Raw genomic sequence first — 26,829 nt, 5'->3', positions numbered from 1 at the left:
TACATTATTTCTGAAATGTGGCCTGGGTAATGACCCTGTCGGTGTAAAACGTAAGATTTATCTTGGCAGAGAAAATTGATCCATTTCACCTTTGTCTAATGGAAATTTTTATCAGGGATTATCTGTTTATGTAAATGAGCGTTGCCCGGAACAGGGAAATAAAAGGAACTTGAGGGGGCAGTTAATCTAACACTTGACACGTCAATGTGGACATAATGCATACAGAGCTCTCTCTCTCTCTCTCTCTCTCTCTCTCTCTCTCTCTCTCTCTCTCTCTCTCGCTCTTGTTCTCTCTCTCTCTGTCTCTCTCTCGCTCTTGTTCTCTCTCTCTCTTTCTCTCTCTCTCTCTCTCTCTCTCTCTCTCTCTGTCTGTTGGGGGGGGGGGTTGGATGGGTTGGCTACTGAAACCCCATCTGAATGTGGCTCTTCATTACCATATAAAGAAAATGCAAAATGGCCACCTGCGCTAATAAAGATGTTACACAGCCAAATGACGGATGCTTTACTACACAGATTTCATTTCTAGCCTTTTAAGACCAGTGACTGCTTCTGAGATCCAATGTAGCTATTATTACATTTGAGATGTCTGGCAGTAGCTTTCAGACACAAGAAACCTGCGCCATTTCATACAGCCTGGCATAACATTTATAGCTCCCAGGCCGGATCATTGTGACCCATATTGTGGGCCACCCATCCTGTCTCCTGAAGTGCTCGTACACAGTCGCTGCCCAGTGTTTGCAAGAGTAGGAAGGCATCCAGAAGAAGTGGATGAAGACTGACAAGACTGTGAACGCCCCCCACCCCACCCCACTTGTATATTTGTGCTTGCCACAGTTTTGATGGTGACAGTAATATTCGGAGTTTATAGCGGACATGTAAAACATAGGCGGTGTCCTCGCCGGGTGAGACGGCGTGGGGACAAACCAACTGGCATGTCGATGTGACTTTATTGGGCCGTTTCAAACATTTTTGATGCTCTCATGGGGGAGGGCCCACCTTCCTTAGCACCCTTTAGCCTGTGTGCCTGCGTGCTACAGTCAAACAGGCTTGGCGGAGCGGGGCCACCCATACGGTGGGGCTAGATGTGATCCAGCAGGCCTCCTGCAGCAAACTGGAGTAGTGGGAGTACTGCTCATAGATGTAGTGGAGGACTGTTGATTACACTGGCAATGTTACAGGACAGTAGACTGGGGCTAGTTTATATTAATACTCTTGCTGATTAATGGTGTGTTGTGCAATGATGTGTTGCATTGATGCATAAAAAAATAGCATTCTTAAAATCAATTATCAATCAAGACATAAAAATGTTCAAGAAAACATAAAACCAGTATGAGCTCATCTATTGACACTCTTTCGCTTCATAAAGCACACAGCAGGTGCCAGATGTTGAGGCGTTTAGGCAAAGGGGCGTGTGTAGAGATTCCCACCAGACGGCAGTATTATTCGGACCACACAACTGGGGCTATTTAAAGCTGATTTTACTTACAGGATGATCAAAGTGTGCCAAAATGTCACCTCTGAAAGGACCCCCATCATCCACCTGTCTTACATGTGTGAACTGACCGACATGAATGAGAATAAATAATTTCACGTGCCTGCAGAAGTAGGCCATAGATTCCTTTGTGGGGGTCTTGCATAAACCTACTTTTTGATAGCAGAAAGATCAGGCCTGGGGAATTTGCTTTGAACCCTGGACATGGACTAAACTGTAATGGCATAACAGAGAGTGTATGGACTACTTTGAGGGTACAGGAGCCATAAATTCCATGTGTTGTATGGGCAACTGACCCATTTTGCATCTTCTCTTTCTATTTATGTATGTGCATGCATTGATGCAAAGTCCATTCAGTATGTTCTCCAGTTCTGTTTCTCAAAGGATCATTCAGTCATTTCATGGTCACCATATGCAGCTCCACTACTGAATTGTGAAATTCTTATTTAATGTACTGTATACACTTTAAGACAATTATAACATAGGTGTACATCACAATGTGGCCTGTGAGTACAGGAACACTTTGTTAAATGTTTTTACTAAAGTACTGGATGAGTGGTACTTTATTTCATCATTCATGGAGAATCTATAAAAGAAAGAAAAAAGTGGATGTGAAAATGCCTCAGGATCAACTTATTATTTATCTCCAGGAAAGTTACAGATATGATGCATTTGAAAGGCTTTTGACTCGTGCTGAAGGCTGACGGCCATGTCACTGTGGTCTTCTCTTCTCAACCTGACGTGGGAGAGATGAAACAGCAGTAGCCACTCTCTCCCACTGCTGGTGTCCTGGTGTAAGGGGAGGTCTGTGCAATTAAAAGAGTTTCAATTCACCAGGAGCATTAAACATGAACGCTGGGCTGCAAATGGAGGATCCCCTGTCATCAGAGCACATTTGTGTCCTAGGCGACAGATGTTAGGACTAGACCTCACACACACACACACACACACACACACACACACACACACACACACACACACACACACACACACACACACACACACACACACACACACACACACACTCATGAGCATACACCTTATACATGCACACAGCATGCTGAAAATCTGATCCCTGTGTTAATCCCCATTGAATTCACACTGTCATCTGCAAAAGACCAGTGATTTTATTGTGGATGTCTAATCCCATGTCAATTACTTGTATGAAAATCCTTTAAAACTTCAAAAATGAGAGCCCTGCAGGGCCTGCATTACTGATAAGCAAAAATCTTGTGAACTTTAGTCTGATGTGTTCCACAAGCAAACAAGTTCACAGTGGGGTCTGATTACCTCTTGTCAGACTCTGCTGAGAGGTACAATGCCTTCATACAGTATATTCCTTCTCCTTTAAGCCTTCTCCTTAAATCCTTCTCCCCATGAGGCTTGATCAGAAACATTTGGCTAGCGCAACTGGGCCCCTTAAACCAAAACCCCACGCAGCCCATCCACAAGTGAGCAGCAACATCTCCATCCCATGATCTTTGTGGCCTGCGTCTCCTCCCTGCGTCCACCAGCGCTGTCCTAGACGCCGGCTCCCACTTCGCTCTCCCTCCACCTCCTCTGACAACAGTCCCCCTCCAACAACTCCCCCCCCCCACCGGCCCTCCACACCCCTCGGATGTCAAGAGTCCCGTCCGGGCGGTAATTTGTTGCTAATCAGCTGTCAGCTCGCGAACGATGATGAGGCGATCATGGCGGCACGGCAGCGGAGGCATGAAGGTAATGGCCTTAAAAGTCAGCGAGTCAATGTCAATGGGATCGCTCGGATTCAATCAGCGAGCGGCCATGACGGATGGCACCCGCTGCCATAACCACTCATTTTGAGTCCAAGCATCTGGGCCCTAGTAAATAACCATCAGAGGGTGGGTCTACGGGACAGGTCATTAGCCCTGAGAAAAATAAATATCTCCCCTCGCGCGAAGGCTGCAAGTCATTTAGCGCAGACTAGGAAATTTCACCCTAGATTAAGTATGATGGGGCGGGGGAAGCGTCCCGCTGACACGGGCGGGGCGGTTTAAGCACGGCGCTGGCTGAGGGGGTAATGCAGTTTTAAAGAGGCGACGGACTCCGCCGATGGGGTCGCGTGCCCAGAATCGTTTGGTCCCTGTGGCCCAGGGTTGGGGGCGGGGCACATGGGCAACTGTGGGCGGGTTCTGTCCCCAAGGCCCCCTGAATGGCCCGCGGTTGCATTCTCCGTGGGTGGAGAGAGGGGCGGCAGTGGTTTATAAGGTCGGAGGACGTCTGACGCCACATGCACACACGCTCTCTTTTCTCCGTTTAATGAAAGGAAGTTTTAATGAGCTAATTAGGCTTTGCCCAGACATGGATTCCTCCCCAGCGGGTCATACGTTCACTGCCTTTGCTCTATCTCTAAATCGCAGGTCAAGATCACTGATCAGGTTCATGCAGTCACGACTCCACTTAGGCAACTGTGATCTTAATTTTCTCGTCATGGAAACAGACCCTTTCAGCCAAGATAAAGATGCAATTGGCCTAATTGTACAAGAAGCAACTCATACATGGTGGTACATGCATACTGTAAGGAAAAGCTTATTGCCAAAAGACAACGTACTAACGACCCTATTGGCTTTCCACTGTCATTAATCCAATTAATAGTAATGACTTGAATCCATCACACCCAAATATAATATAAACATTATCATATTAACCTCCAAAGTCAATTCTAAGTCTATCAACATAATTAATTTAATCAATTTGAAAGTGAGGGTTATCTGAATAATTGATATCAACTTGCAGATAAGAAATATAAATTTTTTCCCCCATCACCATGTCCAAAGCAGGGATGTTGAAGCGACCATCTCTGTCCGGTCTGGAGGGAGTGGCAGGTGAGAGATGGTGGACGCATGTCTGCAGGGCCGCTAGGGTGGAGGACTGACCTTCACGCACTAGACGGGACGCCATCCCCAGCCGAGGTCCTGCGCGCTCTCGGTGACGGCCGTATATCTTTGGTGTGGCGTGTCCCGCTCTGCAGCTCTGGGGGGGGGGGGGGGGGTGTGCTCCATTAGGGCCGGCGGGTGCTCTTGGAGTGAGCTCGGCCGACCTGCAGGTGTGAGTGGATGTGGTGGGAGTGAGGCGTCAGCGTGCCGCAGAAATTTAAGAAATAAAAAAAAGGTGATGTTCATTATTGTGTTTGTTAAAGAAGAGAAACTTTTGTAAACACTTACTTGCACGCAAGAAGGAGGCATGTCACTCTCGGCACACCAGAGAATAGTCACCAGTGTGGTATACATCTGCAACTAGCAATTAGGGAGAAGCCTAGAAACTCCCATTTGGACCTATTTTTGGAAACAACATCAGTATTATTTCCAGAGAGACAGAGACAAGCAAACAGCAAAACACATTCACAAAAGTGTTCACACGCACGCACACACACACACACACACACACACACACACACACACACACACACACACACACACACACACACACACACACACACACACACACACTCAAACACACACCACACCAGGAAGGACACACAGACACTTTGTGGCCAGAAGCAGGTGCTGTGTCCAGGTGGACACTCCAGTGATGAGCTTGGCACAGACAGACAGGTCAGAGCAGGTCACGGATCCAAATGCAAAGCCTTACACTCTATCAGTTTCTCTCTCTCTCTCTCTCTCTCTCTCTCACACACACACACACACACACACACACACACACACACACACACACACACACACACACATACACACACACACACACACACACACTCAAAAACAATGCCTACTTGTTGCCAACTCATTAAACAGGCCATTAAGAAATCCTCCAAAATACACGTGCCAAAATAAAACTTATCTGCTCATTCTGGGAAGGATGGATATCATTAGAGAGTAATTAATTTGTATTTTGTTCCTGTGTTCCCCATAGGGCCTTGAGCTTTTTCCACCTCTCAGAGCCAGTTAGACTTGCAGGAGGTAATGGAGAATATTTGTCTGTGTTTTCACAATAGCCAGTTCCCCATTACAACCTGTCAGCTGCTTACAAAAAACACCACACACACCTCAGGTGGTAAAGACTTTGTTTCTCTCTCTCTGAGCCAACATGTTGTTTTGCAGAAAACTCGCAGGGCAGAGGAACTACACTGCGCACGCTGAAGTCAGGGGAAAAGATGTATTTTTTGTTTCCGTTTCGCCTGGCCACTTTTGATTGGGCGAAAGTGTTAAGAGTCTGTGTGCTAGGTAACACATCCCGGATCTTCACACTCCTCCGTCCACCATCAATCAGTGCGATACAGTGTTGATGTCTCTCCATCTGCTAGCCACAGTGCCGGCCATATAACAAACGCTTGTCAATTTAAGCTGTTTTATTGACTCATCTGCTGAGTTAGGCTTCGATCACAGCCCACCCACCCCCCACCCCCCATCTCTCTCTCTCTCTCTCTCTCTCTCTCTCTCTATCTCTCTCTCTCTCTCCCTATCTCTTTCTCTCTCTGTCTCTCTCTCTCTGCCTCTTTCTTTTTTTATGAATACATTTTCATGAATACATTACCAGATCCTCTCACCCATGTGCTGGGGTGTTGTTTCTCGCAGTTAATCACTGGGCAGATAAATCATGCACATATTTGGTGTCCATCTGCTGGGAAGGTGCTGTATGCCCCCCCATTCTCTCTCTCTCTCTCTCTCTCTCTCTCTCTCTCTCTCTCTCTCCCCATTCGCAGTGATGGACAATAACAGCAGTGAAAGGACCAGGCACAGGCTGCCAACAGGCTACACCTCTGTAGTGAGACACAGTGCCGGAAGGCCCGGTTTTGTTGGTGGGGGTGGCACAGGACGGATGGCTGGTGGCGTGAGGAAACAGAATGTTCTGGATTTCCTTAAAATTCACAGAATATAGGAGCTTTAGAGGAACCTTGTGAAAATGCTCTAAATAATAACATTTGCAAGGAATAAAAACATTTTTTATCAACCTAAAAAGAATTATATTTGAAGGTGATTTAATTATTAGTATTATTTTTATATACAAACATATATATGTCATACATACATATATGTCTATATACAACAGATTTTTTTGCCTAGGGCATGCTTCATCTGGTGTTTTCAACAGCCAGTCAACAGAGTTAGTTCAACAGAGTTAGTGCTCTCATAAGCACATGGTGGTGATGGTGGGGTGGTGATACTGTTGAGGCATACATTTCTAGGATACGTCCATGTTGAGAGTGGTACCAGCCTGACCAAACACACAGGGCCCACCGGGTAAACATCCGTGGAGCTTGCAGACATCCATGTTCTTGGCAACCAATTTTTAGGCCAGCAGCACAAATCCACAAAGTGCCTAGAAAACGTAGGAAAAGTGGACCTTTCTTTAGGACCCAGAGGAGAAACCACACGTAAGAGCACTCGTCCAGCACTCAGTGCTGACATCAGTCATTTTAAGAGTGGCTGTCCTGAAGATCCAAGTTTGAAGAGGGAATGCTGGGATGATGCAGTGTGTGGCGTCTCCCCACTGTCCACCTACTGTCTCCCCACTGTCCCCCCACTGTCCCCTACTGTCCCCCTACTGTCTCCCCACTGTCCACCTACTGTCTCCCCACTGTCCCCTACTGTCCCCCTACTGTCTCCTCACTGTCCCCCTACTGTCTCCTCACTGTCCTCCTACTGTCTTCCCACTGTCTGCCTACTGTCCCCCTACTGTCTCCTCACTGTTCTCCTACTGTCTTCCCACTGTCTGCCTACTGTCCCCCTACTGTCTCCCCACTGTCCACCTACTGTCTCCTACTGTCCCCCTACTGTCTCCTCACTGTCCCCCTACTGTCTCCTCACTGTCCTCCTACTGTCTTCCCACTGTCTGCCTACTGTCTCCTCACTGTCCCCCTACTGTCTCCTCACTGTCCTCCTACTGTCTTCCCACTGTCTGCCTACTGTCCCCCTACTGTCTCCTCACTGTTCTCCTACTGTCTTCCCACTGTCTGCCTACTGTCCCCCTACTGTCTCCTCACTGTCCCCCTACTGTCTCCCCACTGTCCCCCTATTGTCTCCCCACTGTCCGCTTACTGTCTCCCCACTGTCTCCTCATTGTCCCCCTACTGTCTTCCCACTGGCTGCCTACTGTCTCCCCATTGTCCCTCCAATGTCTCCCCACTGTCTTCCCACTGCATGCACTTCCATCAGAGCCACTGGCGCTTCATATGGGGGGGGGGGGGGGGGGGGGATCAGGTAAATGTGGAGTGTGGAAAGTGGAAAGGGGTGTTAACAAGTTAATATTGCAGCATAGGTTTGGGACTTGAGACTGAAGAACTCAAACAGTTCATTCATTGTAGTGACTATCCATTGATGCAGTGCAGGAGGAGTTAGGACTATGGGATCATTGGGGACCAGGCTCGAACCCAACCATAGATCTGCTCCAGAAGATTGTGAAGTATTAGATGATGTGGGGCTTCTTTGGAACTGGTCTCAAAGAGGAATGTTTCTGCGGAAATAACATGATGAGGAATTATGTCCACTTAGCATGGGTGAAGACAGAGCTCCCCATCCCCCTTATTATACAATTGGTACTTTGATGTCCAGTAGTCGTTAAAGATTCAATTCGGTCTAGAGAAAATTAATAGAGCATTAATCAACATGCGTTAATTAGCTAATAACATGTTAATTAAATTGGGTATTTAAAGTTCAGGGACACGTAACGCTTAGCGTAGCGTGGCGCCCCCAGTTCTCAGGCTCAGCAGGGTAACTGTCCCAAGGTCTGTGAACGCAGCAGCCAATCAAAACAAGAGTGAGCGGATTCTTACCAGCTCCACACCGTCATCGTTTCCCACCTCTTTGGGGCTCTCGGGCCACTGTCCCCTTCCTCCGGAGCGTGCGGTCCACGTCCTCCCCTACCGCCCACCTTTACCCCGGATCAATCGCAGCACGTTAACGAAAACAAAGTGCCGACGAGCAACCGTTTGATCGCCGCTGCATCTGGCCATTTACGCCGCCATATGCTCACCGCTCTTTCTAACGGGCCAACGTAAAAACAGGCCTCTGGGCGGGCCAGGGCATGGCAGGACGCCAGCAGGGAGGAGTCCTGCAGGTCCACGCCAGTGAGTTATCTCAGGAGAGCGTGGGCCGCTCGCCCAAGCCTTAATGTAAAATCGATAGGCCCCGGCGGAATAAAACGCTTGACCCCAAGCCCCGCCTTCTTCGCTCTTGAATCCTCACTGGGCTGGTGAGAGTGCCACCGGGTAAAGCCGTGGCTTTATTTCAGCCAAGATTACTAGGGAGGAAGAGGAAGCCATCATGGGCTCTCCTCCTTAGTCATGTGACAGCAGTACCATCAGGCATGAGTACTCTTGCTCTCTGTCTCCTCAACACTTACGTGTGATTTACGTGGTCTGCGGCCCCAGTGCTGTGCTGACCATGGTCTAGTGTCCTTCTCTAGACCATTATGTAGTCCCCACCAATCCCAGCTGTGCAGCTCTCCCGCCCATCGCGACGCTCGAGACGCTCGAGACGCTCGAGACGCTCGCCCCGATCTCATTCTGCTCCCTGCTACCTTCATGCCACATGAGCGTCAGGGATTCAAAGCATCCTGCTCAGGCCGTCCCCTGTGTGACAGCCCCCCCCAGGAGGACCGCGGCCGCAGATCAATACTTCTGACGTGAGGCAATAATCAGCTCTATTAAGTGACAAAGGTTTACTCTGCAACAGCTGGGCTGGCGAGAGACTCGAGCTTGTCTGACTAATGAATCGTGAAACAATCAGGCAGTAGCCATTTGTGTTTAGATCTGTAAATATGGCGCGGTACAAGTGCCAGACCATCGGCCGAGCTCCAGCTGGGGCCACAGATGGTCTGGATTCAGCGCAGCGCAGGAGCCGTTAGCTCCTCCGGCCCACGCCGCACCTCTGCTGTCGCTGAGTGACAACTTCACTTTCGCACGAACTTCCCTGCGCAGGGGACCCACCATGCTCCAGAGCGGCAGGCAGCTCCCCAGAGAGATGGGGAAGGGGGGGAAGAGAGAGAGAGAGGGGGGAGAGAGGGGGGGGGAGAGGGGAGAGAGAGAGTAAGGGAGAGAGAGACAGAGAAAGAAGGAGAAAGGGAGGGGAAAAACAGCTGTGATGAAGAGCAATGTGATCTTGCTATTTAAAGACATGATCACCTAATTAACCTTGTAGGGCAGTGACTAATTCTGACACGTCGCCCACTAGAACCATGGCAAGGTCTGCAGTAAATCTCATTAAGTAGCTCTTCCTCAAATATGAATACCAGGGCCGAACATAGCGCCACGTGTCTATATATATGTGTGTGTATGTGTGTGTGTGTGTGTGTGTGTATGTGTGTGTATGGCTTTGTCTGGTCTTAAAGATTGAAAATATTCACTCCACTTATCAGTCCAATTGTAGCAACGAGCTCATACTGTGACTGATATGCAGTTCATGCTTGACAGTCAAATAAATACAGCAACATCTGAATAGACAAATAACTGCATTTGTCATTCATCTGCACAAATGATAGAAAAAGGAGACAGAACGCATTTAGCCAGAGCGGCGAGGGAGACGTCCTTGAAGACGGAGCCGTGAAAAGAGATGAAAGGTTTATTTAATCTATTTCCAAGGTAAATGATCCTGCCACCTCCGCTCTCCTCTGTGCCACCATGATTTTGACTGAAAGCTGTGCAGTGCCATTGTATCTCCACCGGCCCAGTGATTACGGTAATGACAAAATGACTATCAGCAAGCGCTGCTGGAAAAGGCGTGTTGGAGAATGGACGCTGAGGGAGTTTTCTTCATGACGGTCTGCTGTAACGTGCTTGGATCTAGCACGACAACGGCCTTGCACGACTTTCATCAGGTGAGATCTAGAACTGCTTCTAGAACTGCTTCTAGAATGGTCTCTCCCTTGTCAGGTGGTAATTGCAAAAGAATGATGTTTATTTAAATGGGGCACACAGATGTCATTCCAATTTCCTGGAATATCAGAATATGTAAAGTTATTGCCTTTAAATAACAACAACTACAATAATTAGAATACCATAACTAACTGAAAAATTACCAAATAAAATGACTCCTATAGGTGCCTTTATTCCACATGGATGACAGTAGACGTTCTAGAAGTGTCCTGATAAACCTTGTGACACATCACTGGCTAAAGCATCAGGTGAAGCGGTCTGTATTGACACCCAAATGAAAATGACCAGGTCAGACATCACCTTCAACCCACATCACTAACAATACCAGCAGGAAGCCTGTTGTCCTTGCCCTAACGCCCACCCACAGACCTCAGTCCCCCCTCCATCCCTCCATCCCTCTCTCCCTCTCCCTCTCTTCCCAAACCTCAATGAATACGGAACCTGGCCAATGGAACTTTTCGCAACGTTAACTGTCGTGACCCCACATGGCCAGGCGGAATGGCTTAACTAAGCTGTCAGCTCTAATCAAGCCAATAAAAGGATCGGATAAATGTTTATTACATTGTGGGAAAAGATAATTTCTATACCGAAATTGAGGATGACCTTTCCGGATAATTTCGGGCCACATTTTTTTTTTTTTTTTTAAAGGCCGATAAATCAGGGGCTCTTTGTCTGGGGCCGACGCGGTGGAACCGACGAGCCTTGATGATGCCAGACATGAAACGTTCTGACCTTTGCATCTGGTCCAATCTGAGATCCAACCTGCTCCTCGTAGCCACATATCTACAGTGCTGCCTCAACATTACAGACCACAGCAGAAAGCAAACTGCTGTCGTTCACTGTGAAACTGCAGCCCACTGGCTGGATAACTGATGCCACAGTGAGAGGGAATATTGGGAGAACTGACAAGAGTGACACAGGGAAACAAACAGAGCAAAAATGCAGAAAGAGCAGTATAGGGAAATATGTCAATATATTTAATATTTTAGACCAACTGGCATACATTTAATCAGTTCCAAGTCATATGCTGGCATACATGTGTTGCGGAGTATAGAGATTTGTGCAGATTTTTTTTTCTATGCTGAAAAAAATTTGGTTAAAAATGTTTTTATGTGTTTTCTACATTTTGTAATGTTCAAATATTATTTATAACTTTTTTTTACTGACCTTTTTTATTTTGTGTTTTATGCCAATATATGTTATGTTCTTGTAATCTGCCTTCAGACACCTGGTTAGGGTAACACAGTTACAACAGTTACTTTTTTACTAGGCACCTCTGTGAGTTGAGGGGCTGGTAGCGGACTGCAGTTCACCCCCACCTACTTCACCCGTGATGGAGGCGCACGAGAAGGTGTTCCAAAAAGAGTGGAGGAGTGTCTATTTCCCTGGCGTGCGGAGGCCATTAAATGTGTGCAGCGGCCTGTGAGATGTTGTATCACTTTAATTAGCAGGGGGCTGAAGGGGGTGACGGGGAGGGGTGGGAGCTGTGCGGACGCACCACGGTCGCCGTTCTAGCACGGCGCCGCGGCTCGTCCGAGGAGGTGGTCGTCAGGCTCGGCTCGCTCTCCTGCTCGGGGGGTGGGGCGGAGTCACACCACACGCAGCGGGCGAGCGGGTGTCAAAATGTCACAGTGCGTCTCCACTCGCCAGGGGCCCCTGGGAGGTCTGAAGGTGCCAGCGGCAAGCTTTCCTTTGAGTTAATTTAAAAGACGCACTGCTGCCAAGCGTAATCACCAAGCACAACGAGACCGAATCCATTAGCTTAACATGGGGAGATGCAGTGTTTAGATGATGAGATTATTTCTGGATCACTGTCAAAAATATTAGAAATAATTACAACAAAGAGTTTGGGGAAAACTCCTTACCTTACAGAACCACTAAAACAGGACAGAAAGATGTATTAAGGCATTGTATAGTGACATATCAAGTAATGTGACAGTGCCAACAACTCTCTGCACACCACCATGTGACTCCTATGTGGCCGAATCCTATAGGACACACTGCTCGTTTAACACACCTCCCCTTTCTAGACGCCCTAAGGACATTCAGACATTTGTCTGCTTCTTGGTAGCTTCCTGGCCAGCTGCAAAGCCTATGATATGCTCGAATAAGAGGAGCGGTGAGATCCTTCATCCTGATTAGGACCACGTCCTCATATCCACCCTGTATCTCATGCCCATGAGAGCTAACAGGCCTGGAGCAGATCCGGCATGTGGCGTTTGCCTCTGGAGGCTGTGAACATAAGGACCAAGGAACGTCGGCAATACGGGCTGTTGTGCGGCTGCGAAATGGCGATGAATTTGTCAGAGACACTGGAGATTTGAGTAGGTCAAAGAACAACTGTTTGGTACATAGTTGAGGAGCGAGAAGAAAATCTCAACAGACTACAGCACTGGATAAATGCAGAATGCTTATAGCCATGAGGGTCGAGGGTGTGAGGCCAGATGTATCAAAGCCTTGAAGAGATTTGTAGACCAGCATGATGTCAGGGCATCTACCACATAATACTGAACTAATATAAGCAAAGGTGAGAGTGCTTAGCAGTGTGGACCCTGGAAGCATCTGGAGGAGTTCTGAGGCACCTTGACCTTGGTCAGGTCCGTCTCTTCAACTACAGTCCAGCTGCGCATGCGTCTCACCTACCAAACACGAGACTGAAGGCAAACGGGCTACACGAGCAGCAGAAGCAGCCTGGCAGATGTTACCTGTCACCAGGGAAGAGCCCTGGCGTCTGCTCAGGGTTCAGGTATGCTGCATGGACCTAAACCAAACAGGAGAGCAGTAGTTGTTTAAGACAAAACAGTCATTGTTTTCATCAATGGATAGACACAGAGCCAAAATAGAGTTAATTTTTCAATTATTTAAAAACTACACCGGATGTTGCCTAGTTAATCAACATTTAAGCAAAAAACTTCATTCTCTTTACATACTAGTACAAGTGCAACACATTCAGCAGACTTAAAAAATACTAGTTTTATAGTAATATAAAAAACATTACATATCAAGATACACTGTGGTTTTTCACAGGCGAATTCGATGGTCAGACGTGATTTAAACAAGCTCTCTTGAGCATGATCAGTCAGGGGACAATGAACGCTTAATGGACAATGTCATCTGCAGATGAACCTCCGTTTCAGTATAAAAACCCGCACTATCACTATATATTTGCATTACAGCTCACATATGCAATACATTCCTTATGAGCCAAAAGAAGCAAATGAACTCTGTGTGTGAGATATGGACATATCCAACTAATAGTGGGAGGGAAATAAAGACTTATGGAAAATCAAATGAGGTATGAACCGCCATAAGCACAAAGACAATTATTCCCTTTGGAAAATCGTATATTTGCCGAAGATAATTCCTCCGGAACACGAACCTTCTCCATGTACTTGACCCTGCGCCATTATCTCCTCTATGGTTGAACTCTCCTTGAACTGGGAATAACCACCTCACGAGCAGCACGTGGCCGTCTCTTTTGCATCTGGTTATTCTAGCTCCAATTTCCTGCCTGATACAGCAATTACCTTGATCTACGACGGAAGTCACCCTTTCGTGTACTAGTATTGGAATCAGCACATTTATGGAAAGGAGCACCTGACTGTGACCCCTGCTTTTGCTTTTTAATGTCCTAAGTAATTAATTGACTTTTCAGGTCGGGCATTTCAAGTGGACATCCATTGATGCTAAATACTGCCATGCTGAACTAAGAAATTTTTTTTTTAATGTGTGTTAATTTTTTATATACAGCCTATTACTATAGAGAAATTTCAACATGATTTATTTTCAAATATACATTAGGTTTATTTAGCTGAAAGGTGAATTCCAGTTAGCATTAGGGTAGTTTACTTGTGTTTAATGGGAACAACTTAACTTTTAACTTTGGTGCAAGCAAACATAAAAGTTACATTTAAAAAATTAATTGTAATGGTTCATCTGATCTTTCAGTCACATGAAATGAATCTCTATGACAGGGTCAGATGTGTCATAATGATATAAATCTGGTGGTCCATATGCTGCCTCTTCCCTGTCCTCAGGCAGTGTTTACTACAGCCACAGTTTAATGTCTCAGCATAAAATGACACTTGAACTTTATGCTAGAATAGCACATGACATGACTCATTTTGCACGAAATAATAATGGGAACGAAAAAAAATAATTATATTCGGACAAAGTGTCACAGTCCTTCAATGGAAGGGGGAGGAGGAACAGAAAGAGAGAGAGAGAGAGAGAGAGAGAGAGAGAGAGAGAGAGAGAGAGAGAGAGAGAGAGAGAGCAGACAGAGCTCCACCAGGAGATGAAAAAACAGATGGCCACCCTCAGCAAGACATGGGTAGAGGAGATTTGAAAACATCTTGGGCCCCAGCAGCGAGTAGGTTCTTAGTCTGTGGTGCTCTTACAAGGGCAAGCAGAACAACGATGGTGCGCTAACGCAGAACGCTTCAGGTTCCGCCACCACAGTCCGACCGGAAACAACAATAAAAGCCTCCATGCCAAATGTCCAAATGCACAGTTAAAAGAAAGTGAGCAGAAACAGAACATGTTGATAGAAGCAAGGCAGAATCTGCACTGCCATAGCACAATCAATATTTTATTTTGGGTGTTGTGTGTGTGTGTGTGTGTGGATCTGAAGTGTCTTGAATGTAAAAGTGAGGTAGGAAAAACGCACAAATGTGAGGACATCTATGAAGTATGGGAGTTTATTTTCATCACAATTTCACATCCCCATTCCCTTGGCACCTTGTAGCAACAGATGTTAACTTAAAATAAAATTAACGCTAAAATGCATAACAGTAATGGCAGTACCTGCATGTAACCAGGCTATACCAGAACCATGAAACAGCCCAACAAAGGCCAGAAAACCTGGAGGTCATTGAAATTCCTTCAAAGGGAATCACAGCTGAAGTGGGACGCCCGCTGCCATGACGCTGGCTCCTGCAAGCTTCACAGGGCTCAAGATGTCCAGCCACACAGCAGTGGACGCTACACGTTGATGACCACAACCGCGCCAGTCACCAGATAAGTGGCCAGTGGTGAATTGCCTTAGGGTGTTCATTTGCGTTCCCTTGTGCTGTGTGTGTCAGTTCAATAAAGGCTGCAGTGTTCTATTTGCAAGCTGCCTCAGTAGAAGTCACACACTCGGTACAAGGGCCACAGCCATCGATTTGGGTGCTTTAAACAGGAAGTGCTCAAAGTGCACTCATCTTGTGGGAAGTGCTACAAGCCCATGTCAGGAAGCCTGTATTGACAGACGGCGAAGCCCGCATCAGTGGGGGGGAGTGAGGTCAGAGGAACACATGCTACATGGGGCAATGTCATTATTTACACAAATGAGGATGACCCACAACTTGGGGTGAAAAGCATAGCAAGCACAGGTGGCCCACACAAATAAACAGGCATAGACTTAAAGCAAATACAACAAAAATGAAACACACACACACACACACACACACACACACACACACACACACACACACACACACACACACACACACACACACATTCTGGCACAGTTCCAATCTTTGAATCTAGACTTAAGACTCAACTATTTAATCAAGCGTTCAGTTAATATTCTACATATGAATGTGTGGAGCCCGGGGCCCCCCAGTCATTGAGTCTTCTGGTAATCTGACATGTAGATGCTGTCATCCAGCCATGTCATGACTTCACTCTAGTTTGTGACAATGATTTGGGGGGAACGCATTATCTCAGTGAGCCCTCATGACTGTGGTCACCTCCAGGTTCCTCCCTTATGCTACTATAGATAACCCTGCCGGAGCCACATTCTAATCACAGGCACATGTGCTATATATATGGTTGATTAAATTAATGTTTACATATTTAACCTGTATTTTGTATCCTGGTTACATGCTCCTACAAAGATAATTCCATAAAAGCACCTAAATGATAGTCTGGCTTGCCCCATCTAGAGAGTTTTTCCTTGCCACCGTCACCCCTGGTTTGCCCATTAGGGATCTGGACCCATGCGATTGTAAAGTTGACATGTTGTGACAAGGAAACTTGGAGGGATGTTGAAGCCAAGGCATTGCTTTAAACAGATACGCTTATTCAATAGCGCGGTAGAGCTGTAACAACAATGAACATTAACACACATACGGAGACTCTTAACACATGGCAAACTCAACAAAGATGAGCACAGATCACAACGGACACATTACAAACCTAAACATAACAAGACCCAAGCGTGACACATTACAATAACAAGACGGATGTGACAAATGAACTCATGCACACGTAACCACACCCAAAGGAAATCCATATATGGATATGAACACATGCAGACTACACATGCAAATGCCCAAAGGGAGGGGGCTGTACCGTGACACACATGTTGTAACAAGTACTATATAAGTAAAGCTGACTTTGATACATACACACACACACACACACACACACACACACACACACACACACACACACACACACACACAAACACAGTTATTTTGGTTTTATTGTGAGGTTTGAGTTTTGTATAACATTTCTGTATAGCTAAGTGTATTCCCCTATCTCTAACAACCCCTTGTAACCAAAAAGAATTTTGCTGTAAAAAAAATTTCCAAACTAAAATTGTTTGAAAAAAAATGTCCATGTGAAACCACACACATTTTCCCAAAACTTTTGAAATTTCATGGGTTTTTTTTTTTTTTTTTTTTTGGGGGGGGGGGGGGGGGGGACACTTGGTTTCTAAACATAGACTGACACTACACAGTGAGACAAATATATAACAGAGACCGTTTCAAAAAAAAAAGGGATTGTACAAAGCCTGAAAAGGAGGTTTGGGAAAGAAAGCCACTTACCACTCTTGTGGTAATGTGCTGTTTCAGACAATTTACAGTATGCTGTTATAGAGAACTCAACTTGACAGACCATGTAAGACCACAGTAGTGGGTCCCTGAAGAACACTTAAAAAAATCAAATAAAAACCCTTTCAGCTGTTGAGGAATACTATCCAGAATGTGGCCACATGTAACAGAAATTGATACTATCCTATTATATAGACATAGGTCTGGTCTGCACAATAGTATTGATACAGTTTGAGGAAGATGCTCCCTGTAACTCCATCCAGGCTGCACTTATGTCATGTACACTCACTAAGTGCTTTGTTGTGCCTGATACATGGCCAAATAATGGTTCTAATAACAATAGATGTTTATTTAACAAATATGTACAGTTAATATTTCCCCAGCCCTAACATGCCTGCTTCAACACATTGAATGGATGGGTGTCCAGTTCAGTTGGATGGGGGCCACCACACTAGAGTCTGGTGCTTTCAGCATGCGTCGTAGCTGCTGTGATAAAGCACTGGAACGACGCTGCCGTGATAAAGCGTTGTGTTCCAGCGCGACTCCCACAGGCCTGGGCTAGCGCTCACAAATCCAATCTGGCTACACTCGGACAGCCGGCTCATGTGGGTGCTCTGGGTCAAAAGGATGTAACAGAGTTGCTGCAACGTTTCAGGTGTGTGTGGGCGGCCTTAAGGAGGAAGTGCACACATATGTGAGCATGTTGGGGGTTTAGAAAGGGCTGGCAAAACTTTCTGCCTTCTTTATTTTGTTTTTCCCTATTCTTCTTTTATGTGAGGCCTACATTTAATAAGGTTTGTGGTCCATTAACTGTATTAAATTAATGAGGATTAATGAAGTCGTGCAAAATCCCAGTTATACAAAACAAAAAAACAGATGGAGCAGAAACAGGAAGCCTGTATATTGCAAGAGAGTTCAGACCATGTTAAACCAATCAGACTATTTATCTCCAGGGGAAAGCGGAAATTCAATGTCAGCAATAACACAAAGGACCTTGGTTTAACATTTCATCCAGTCACATTCCAGCTCACAGCCCAAAGCAGCACTTACTCGCCTGGCAAGCTGCTCCTGTCCACAGGCTGCTGATCTCTCCTCAGGCAGTACTTGACCATGGAACACACACACACACACGCACATGCACACACACGCACAAACACACGCGCACACACACACACACACACACACACACACTCTCTCTCTCTCTCTCTCTCTCACTCGCTCATATACACCCACACTGGCCAATATTCAAATATGATTTCAATATTATTTATATTAGCAAATGAAGTGGATGTCTTCAATTTCAGTGACACAGTTATTAATAGTCTGGCACTAATCACTGAATCCAGGATCATTTTAATGATTATAAATAATGACTTTGTGTGACTCAGTTAACCTATTACTTTCATAACTTAGCCATTCCAAATAACAACTCATATTTTATAGCATACCAATTGCAAGGTCACACTGAAAAAAATCAATCACTAGCATGATTTGCATTTGAACCCTTGTACGGCTGCATTTAAATTCACTGTATCATCCACGACCCCAAACACACACGCAAACATTTGTCTCCTTTGCGGTTCCTGGTCCTGTGCATATAAACACCCACTCGTTTTCATCCTCGTTTTTTTTTCTCCCCTCTTCTCACAACCAAACTGTTCAAGCCTCTTGCCTGCCAGCCAGTCAAGATGGCCCCCAGCCCTGCAGCCAATCCCGCGATCTGGCACGCAGCTCAGGACGGCAGGCCAGCTGATCCACTCCCCGACTTCCTTCATCTGCTCCTCTGGAAACTTTTGGACGCGCGAAATTTCAGAGAGCTTCACGGTCTACTGGGCTAGAGTATTTCAGGATGGGAGGGGGCGATGGTGAGGGTTGGGGGGATGTAGGGGGAAAAACCCTCTGGTGATCCATGGGCTCGAGAAATCTGCTACTTGATAACCCTGCTACAACAGATCATCTCGCTTGCTTAGGCTGTAGAAGAGACAGAAATAGGAGCTTTATACGAGGGATAAAGTGTTATGGACGCAGCTCAGTGACAGCTTGGACCCTGTCACCAGGGAAAGTGAATTTTATACATTCGGTCATCATGTGGAGGACATCCTGGTTAAACAAGAGTCAGCACTTTATAGTTGCAGCGTACACTTTTGCGCTAGGATTTCGCACCAATAAACTTAATAATCACTGCAAGCATACACTCACAGCCATTTAATCCTCACCTGGACATCTCCCAAATCTTCTATACTATCTATCATACAAAGACAACATGCTTTGATCTACATCTGTATATAAAAATAATTGTTACTGTGTTGTTATTTTTAGTTTAAGTTTGTAACTTACAGGGAAATTGTGACTTTTCACACTAGCTTGTTAGCACATACTTCACATCACTGATGGCTCAAACCACCATCCTCCTGTACCTGGAAAATCAAGGAACCGGCGGTGCAAGTGTGCAAATAGATGATGATGAACTGCTTGGAGCGCCATTTACGGCAGTAGCGAGGGAAGGAGATGACGCCAGTTTAGGCAGCAATTTAGGCGGCTGCGGTTGCAGCTGTTCGGTTTAACGTAGTAATTGATAGACTCTGCCAGTCACTAGTGGGATCTGGACAAAAACGTACATTACTGTCATTAGGGCCTGTTAATTGCTGCATCCTATGCATGGCAGAGTTTTTGTTTGTTATTATAAAATTATACTTATGGTATATCTGATTTGTCATAGCAAGTCTGCCTAATTAGTCAGACTTTAAGTTAGCTGTGATTAGTAATTATTATTATTAGTACCAGCAGGAGTAAAATCAGTATTGCATACTAATTTACATTCACTAATTCACACCTGTCAGATAAGCATTTTTGTCCATTTGTCTTTTTGCTGATGACTAAAAGCCTAACTGTAAAGTCATCTCTGGTTAATTACAGTAGCACAGTAGCCTCTTCTACATAATTATCTCAACTAGATGAGTTTCTATTCCATGCCTGACAGATATCCAGATATTCATTCAATGCCATGTCAGACACAGTAGTGTGTGTGTGTGTGTGTGTGTGTGTGTGTGTGTGTGGCCAGTGCTCCAGAACTGAAGCTGAGCGTGTCCTTGCCCCCAGCTCTCCTCTATAGGAGGTCGTATATGGAGAAGCGTCTAGGTGGTGGAAAGCTGCTGACTGTACAGTACGGCACAATGGCATTAATGCTCCCGCTCACACTGACTAGGTCTGTTTTGCTTGGGCGGTCTTTGTCCTTGCACCACACCAGTAGCCCGGGAGCACTACTACACTCTCCACGCTCAGTGAGAGCCAAAGAGAAAGAGGGATAACGAGAGGGAGAGGGATGGAGAGAAAGCAGAAACCTTTCAGAAATCAGCCCGTGGCCTGGAGTGAAGTCCAGAAGTAACTGGACGACAACACAGTTATGGCTTTGTACAGCACATTGGATTTAAATTTAAGCTATGTCCAGAAGGTAAATTTGAAGAGTGTCATCTTTAATTCCAGAATATTTACACGTGTACTGGACGAACGACCAAGTGCAGAGGACCCAAGCATGCTGCTGAAGTCTGTCAAGGCCATAAATGTAGAATATTCTTGACTGGCCAAATCAGTTACAGACATGCAGAGTACGAACATTACCCACTTACCCAAGATTAAAGACAAGCAGGGGCTGCACTACAAGCCAGGGACAGATTCACCAGGGACAGATTCACCAGGAACAGGATCACCAGGGACAGATTCACCAGGAACAGCATCACCAGGGACAGATTCACCAGGAACAGGATCACCAGGGACAGATTCACCAGGAACAGGATCACCAGGGACAGATTCACCAGGAACAGGATCACCAGGGACAGATTCACCAGGAACGCCACCCTGCATCTGGCTCCAGACAGTCATCAATTACAGCTAATCTGTAATCTGTTAGCTAATCTGTCCAATTATTAAGCCCCACCTGAAAATTGTTATTGCTATTTGGTTCTTCATATCAATGCCATTGAACTGAAGTCAAAATTCTGTCCTTCAACCACATGATCAGTGTTCCTGAAGTGAAAGTGACAAAACTGTCCACTGTCCACCTGTAGTTCCTCAGCCCTGTGTCCTTCACCTCTGCCCTCACGCCCCCTATACCTGGACCCAATACTTGCACTGATTATCAAACATTAATGATTATTAACTGTGCATATGCCCGAGTTGGGCGATCGGAAGGTTAATCGGCGGGCGGTGGCAGTGGAGTCCCATTTATCAGTTTCTATTTATCTCTCCTTGGGAGGTGGCAGGTTTACTGTAAATACCTTCTGTCCCTCTAATTTCCTAATGATGGGGATAATGATGGGGAATGGTGCAGTCATTAGCCAGGACGGGCTCTCTGCATCACTCTGTCAGCTCTGTCTCTCCCAAGCCTGCAATGAGAAGTGATGGAGCCCAGCTGTTCGCAGCCCTCCCGACCACCACCCCCCCATACTGCAGTGTGCCCACCCAGGCACAGTAGTGTGCAGGCTAGCCATGGTGCCCAACAAAGGAGTCCTGGGGTGGCAGGTCCATGAATGCTAGCCTCTGGATGCTAGCCCTGGATGCTAGCCTCCCTTTCTCTCAGTGCCCAGTGTCTCTTCACCATGTCCACTGGTCTAAATAGCCTTTCTATTATGGCATCTTGTGCACTTTGTCTTAGTGCTTTTAGTCCCAGAATCAGTGCTTCTCTCCCTCTCCCTCTCTACACGTATTTTTGTATCCTTTATGAAAATCAGAACTGCCCCTAATTCATGTTCATTAAGATTGAACTGGTCAGTTCATCATCCTCTTCCACTCTTGTATCCCTCTCTTCCCCCATGTTTACATTTCTGTATTTTTCCCATGGACATAACCTGAATCCAGGATGTGAGACCTAAGCCATGTCCCCTCTCTGTCCTCATCTCTCCCCCTGCTACAGCACACAGGCTTTTGTTTGGTTCCTGCTTTAATTGGTAGTTTTCACCATGTGTGCCGTTGGTCCCAGCCTCACAGAACATGTTACAATTACAGTGGATCGCGAATTAGCCTTTTTGCTCCAAAATTTGTGAAAGCTTTTGATAAAAGGATGAGGGCAGGGCTCACATGTCTCGTCTTACTGTCGTAAAATGATGGGAGTCCTGAGAAAAATGCTACAAACTAACACCACAGAGGAACCATGTCCACTGAATGAAATATTTACTGTATATATACCTATCTTACTTACTGCAGTGCTAAGAGTTAATACTAATACTTATTTATAGCTAATATATAACTAATATTATTTCTAAAACTAATTTTATACAGATTTATAATCTTTAGTGTCCGTTGGGCAATTCCCTAGTAACTGTATGTCCAGTGAATATCACAATGACATTCCCTACTTATGTCAGGCCAATATCACATTATGATGGTTCACTATAGACATGCTTTTGTCTCAATGTGACTGGTGATGCTGTGAAGTTGTCATGGCAATGTCCATCCCCTACATCAAACGGCACGTCACCCAACCTTGTGAGCGCCTTACACCTGACCGCTGCCGGCTATCCAGTCTTGGCTGACTGTGACTGACTCCCCACTCGATGTCCTGGAAGCGCTGTAAGATCTCACCGCCTCCGGCAATGAAGGTCGGTAGCTGGCGTGAAGGAGTAGCCCTGCTCCTCAGGCTGATGAGACCGCCGACTCGTCAGAGCGGTAACAAGATCCCGAGTGACTGAACATCTCTGGAGATGCCAAGCCTGGAGCTAGCACGAGACATCTGGCCAACTGCCTGGCTGAGGGAGCTTGGGCAACGTTGAGCTTCGGCCAGGCCGAGAGAGGACCAAGTACGGCTGAGCAGACAGGAACTAGAGAAGAGCCTCCATGCTCTCCTTCCCTTGTGCTTCCTGCCATGCTCCATTCTGCTTCAATTGCCTTTAGCTGCAAGATGGGGAGTGCTCCAGTCCACTGATGGAGAGTGCTCCAGTCCACTGATGGGGAGTGCTCCAGTCCACTGATGGGGAGTGCTCCAGTCCACTGATGGAGAGTGCTCCAGTCCACTGATGGGGAGTGCTCCAGTCCACTGATGGGGAGTGCTCCAGTCCACTGATGGAGAGTGCTCCAGTCCACTGATGGAGAGTGCTCCAGTCCACTGATGGGGAGTGCTCCAGTCCACTGATGGGGAGTGCTCCAGTCCACTGATGGGGAGTGCTCCAGTCCACTGATGGAGAGTGCTCCAGTCCACTGATGGGGAGTGCTCCAGTCCACTGATGGGGAGTGCTCCAGTCCACTGATGGGGAGTGCTCCAGTCCACTGATGGAGAGTGCTCCAGTCCACTGATGGAGAGTGCTCCAGTCCACTGATGGGGAGTGCTCCAGTCCACTGATGGGGAGTGCTCCAATCCACTGATGGGGAGTGCTCCAATCCACTGATGGGGAGTGCTCCAATCCACTGATGAAGAGTGCTCCAATCCACTAATGGGGAGTGCTCCAATCCACTGATAGGGAGTGCTCCAATCCACTGATGGAGAAACATGGCAAAAAAGTGGAATGACTTATCACACAACGTTGGTAACAATCTCTTCACTGAAAACTGCACTTTTGAAAATTCCAAATTTGATGAGACTTTAGTAACAGCTAATGGACCATTTGCTCTTTCCTTGTAGATATCCAAGATGCCACATTGAGTTCTGATTAAATGCACATTTAGCGCCTGCATCTTACTTTAATCTAGGAAGTCAAGCTCATCTACTATGTCTGTTTTTCCTCACAGTGCATATCAGTTGCACAAACATAATCAGATTTCTGACAGTTACGTTTTTTGGGTGACTGGTTGAGAAAACATTTTTTAAAAATCGAGCTCTGTAGCAGCCAACTGGCCATGTAAACGTTTTACTGATTTTCTACCCCCACAATAACTGGAATGTTCCATGGAAAAAGGCAAGGTGAGGTAAGAGTACTCCATTTCAGAAGTGCTTCATCTGAGATTTCTGTGGGTAATGCTTGATTAGACACAAAATCCTTCACAACACTCTGACCCAGATCACCCATCACCTATACACTGGGTTTCACACTATCAAAATAGACATGGTTCACAGACTGTAAGAGACACTTGAGAAGCATGACACACGATATGTTCCCTTAATATAGAGCTCAAATCCAGGTCACAATCCTGCCTACATTTAGGGCTGGCACATTGGGGAAGAATGCCAAGGGGTGGATTTCATTGGCAAAGCTCCATTAAGGATTGGTGGGGCAGGGCTGGCAGTAATGCCAGGCTCCCTGCACACTTGCTTCATTGCTCCTTTAGCTGCAAATAATCCTCAGACACCACACACCCTGCTGCTCACAAGAGGTAGCACTTACACGAAATATCATCACACTAAATGAAAGCTAGGACACGGCAATGAAATTATCACACTGTTCATGTATTACCGTTTCCATAGAGTACCAGTAACTAAAATGCCTTCTCTTCCGTGTCAACTGAAATTGATCTGAAATTCTGGAAATAACCAGTATAAGTTGCTTACATAGTAACCAAAGTGAGCTCTAGCTAGTAATTTCTGACTTACTAGGTAGAACTTTAGCTTGCATGGTATTGTTCAGGTTGTGCTATGTGTGCTATGTCTGCCGTGTATCTGGTTGGCCATTGCTGAGGGCTAGAAGGCACAGGTTCCACAGATTAAGGCGAGGGAGCTCTCTTGACCTTTCAGTAAAATGCCATGCCGTCTAATATGCACCAGCATAATTAGACACGATAGTCCTGCAGTCAGCTCGCCCAGGAAGGCCGTTCACGTGTCCTATCACGGGCGTTCATTAGTGGACTAAGATAACGGCGGTATTACAGGCTAATGATGACAAGCGCGAGAGGAACAATGTTTTCTTTCTCTGCTGTATTCATCCCGTCCGTCCGGATCCACCCCTCCCCCCACCTCCCACCCCCGATACGTCCACAACTGTTGCCGTCGCCGGCGACAACATTGTTAATGAGGGGATGTTGACACTGGGTCTAGTCAGTCGGCGTCGGGAAAATTAAGCTCTCTCCAGGCTAACGTAGTCCGCCAGTCGTGGTGACATTTAGCCATTAGCTCCATGCTGAATTGGACACATGAACAAAAGCAGAGGCACAAAAAAAAAAAAAAAACGCAGCAAATCATTCCCAATTAAGCAAGGCATCAAACGGTGAAAGTCCTAGCAGGAGATTTTACGGGCAGTGCACGGGGAAAGGTCAGGCTTCAGCAGGACGGGCACAGTCAAAGGACGGATTACAACTAATGAGCTCGTTCTCTTACAGAGAATTAGCTGCATTATACAAAGGCTCCACCCCCAAAGTCAAGGCAAAGTTCGTAACATTTATGGACAGACATATGAGAATGCACCATGAAGTTTTAGTCAAACTTAGCTTTGAAATATCACAGAAAATGATCTGAACGACTGGAAAAAACTTTTGTCAGTGTTTTTTCATTTCATATTCAAACATGCCCGTGTCCAGAGCCAACACATCAGCTTTGTTTGAATATGACACAAAAACTATGGTTTTGAAAAAAGACTATAAAGAAGTAAAACATCTATTACTCTTACAATGTCATTAATTGGAATATGCAAATCCAATCCACTAAATAAATATTTGGTTTTTGTTACTGTTTGAGACTTGAATATGTATTGTAATAACATAATAGAAAAAAGCTAATACGTTGCATCACTTAAATTTCAATAAACCAAACAGAATGGCCATTAAACAGAGACAACGAAGCCTGTACTACCTGCACCCTACACCTCTCTTATAACACAGTGACCTTCCCCCAATATTCCACCATTTCATCAAAGTGCCTTTCACTTCACTCACAGCACATTCAAATTTTGGAGGAAAGACAGAGCGGCACTTTATCCAGAGTGGTTTTCCATGGGGGGGCAGTAAACAGCTGTGGCCCCCACCCCCAGATGCACACATGTGGTCCTGGATGTGTGTGTGTTTATGGAGGGGAGCAGCCGAGATTGCCTGTGACAGCAGCGAAATGAGGCTAACAAACAGCCTAATGGGACGGAGGCAGGCACGCGTCCGAGTTCCCACTGAGAGACGCTATATGTGCCCTTCCTACTGCAATAATCCCCTTAATAGGACTCTGTATACTCAGCTGGTCATTGCTATTGAGGCTGGCGGAGTGGAGGACACCAGGCAGCCAGAGAGTTCGAGGCGAAATGGATCTTCTCGCTGCCAACAGGGCAAAAGGTAGCAATTTATCTTTTGGAAACAGCAAATGGAAAAGCACAGTTAATTAATATGGAATTTTGTTCAACGCTTGGCTCTAGATGACACAAGGACCATTTACAATTTATGCCTCCTTCCCTACTGGTGCCTGAAAGGGACACGGACATTCCCAGCAGAGCCCACTTACTTTCTGCAAATAAGCCCCAATAAGATTTAAGACCCAATCCTGCGGCTGTGTCTTACCATCCGCCCTCCGGTTCTGACTCAAGTCCAGTTTAGAGCTTTTTCATTACGCCACAGGAACCCTCCACTCGAGGCCAGAAACGTGTACAAGCCCATGCCCGAGCCAAAATGGCAGTCTCTTCGGCAGCCGCACTAATACTTGCTCATAAGAGGAGCTTCAATTACTTCCCATTTTAGACTGACAAATGCCAGGCCAACTTCGAGGATTAAGACACTGTAGAGAGATATTGCTGGCAGAGACTTCAGGTGCTGAGGTGGCACTACTT

The 26,829-nt window shown here is 46.1% G+C and overlaps 1 long non-coding RNA gene across 2 annotated transcripts; it reads right to left on the bottom strand.

Moving 5' to 3' along the window:
* Window positions 1–380: 380 nt before the first annotated feature.
* Window positions 381–26,829, bottom strand: LOC143510935 (uncharacterized). Of its 2 annotated transcripts, none has more exons than XR_013130114.1 (4): window positions 26,564–26,829; window positions 4,678–4,788; window positions 4,390–4,553; window positions 381–2,298 (listed from the first exon to the last, which is right to left on the bottom strand). It is a non-coding gene; the product is annotated as an uncharacterized LOC143510935 (long non-coding RNA). The 2 variants fall into 2 exon arrangements; XR_013130115.1 differs by lacking the exon at window positions 26,564–26,829 and adding an exon at window positions 18,218–19,748.

Source organism: Brachyhypopomus gauderio, chromosome 3, assembly GCF_052324685.1.
Source record: "Brachyhypopomus gauderio isolate BG-103 chromosome 3, BGAUD_0.2, whole genome shotgun sequence".
Lineage (NCBI taxonomy): Eukaryota > Metazoa > Chordata > Actinopteri > Gymnotiformes > Hypopomidae > Brachyhypopomus > Brachyhypopomus gauderio.
The sequence above is the reverse complement of the archived record's forward strand: the minus strand, read 5'-3'. Positions and strand labels throughout refer to the sequence as shown.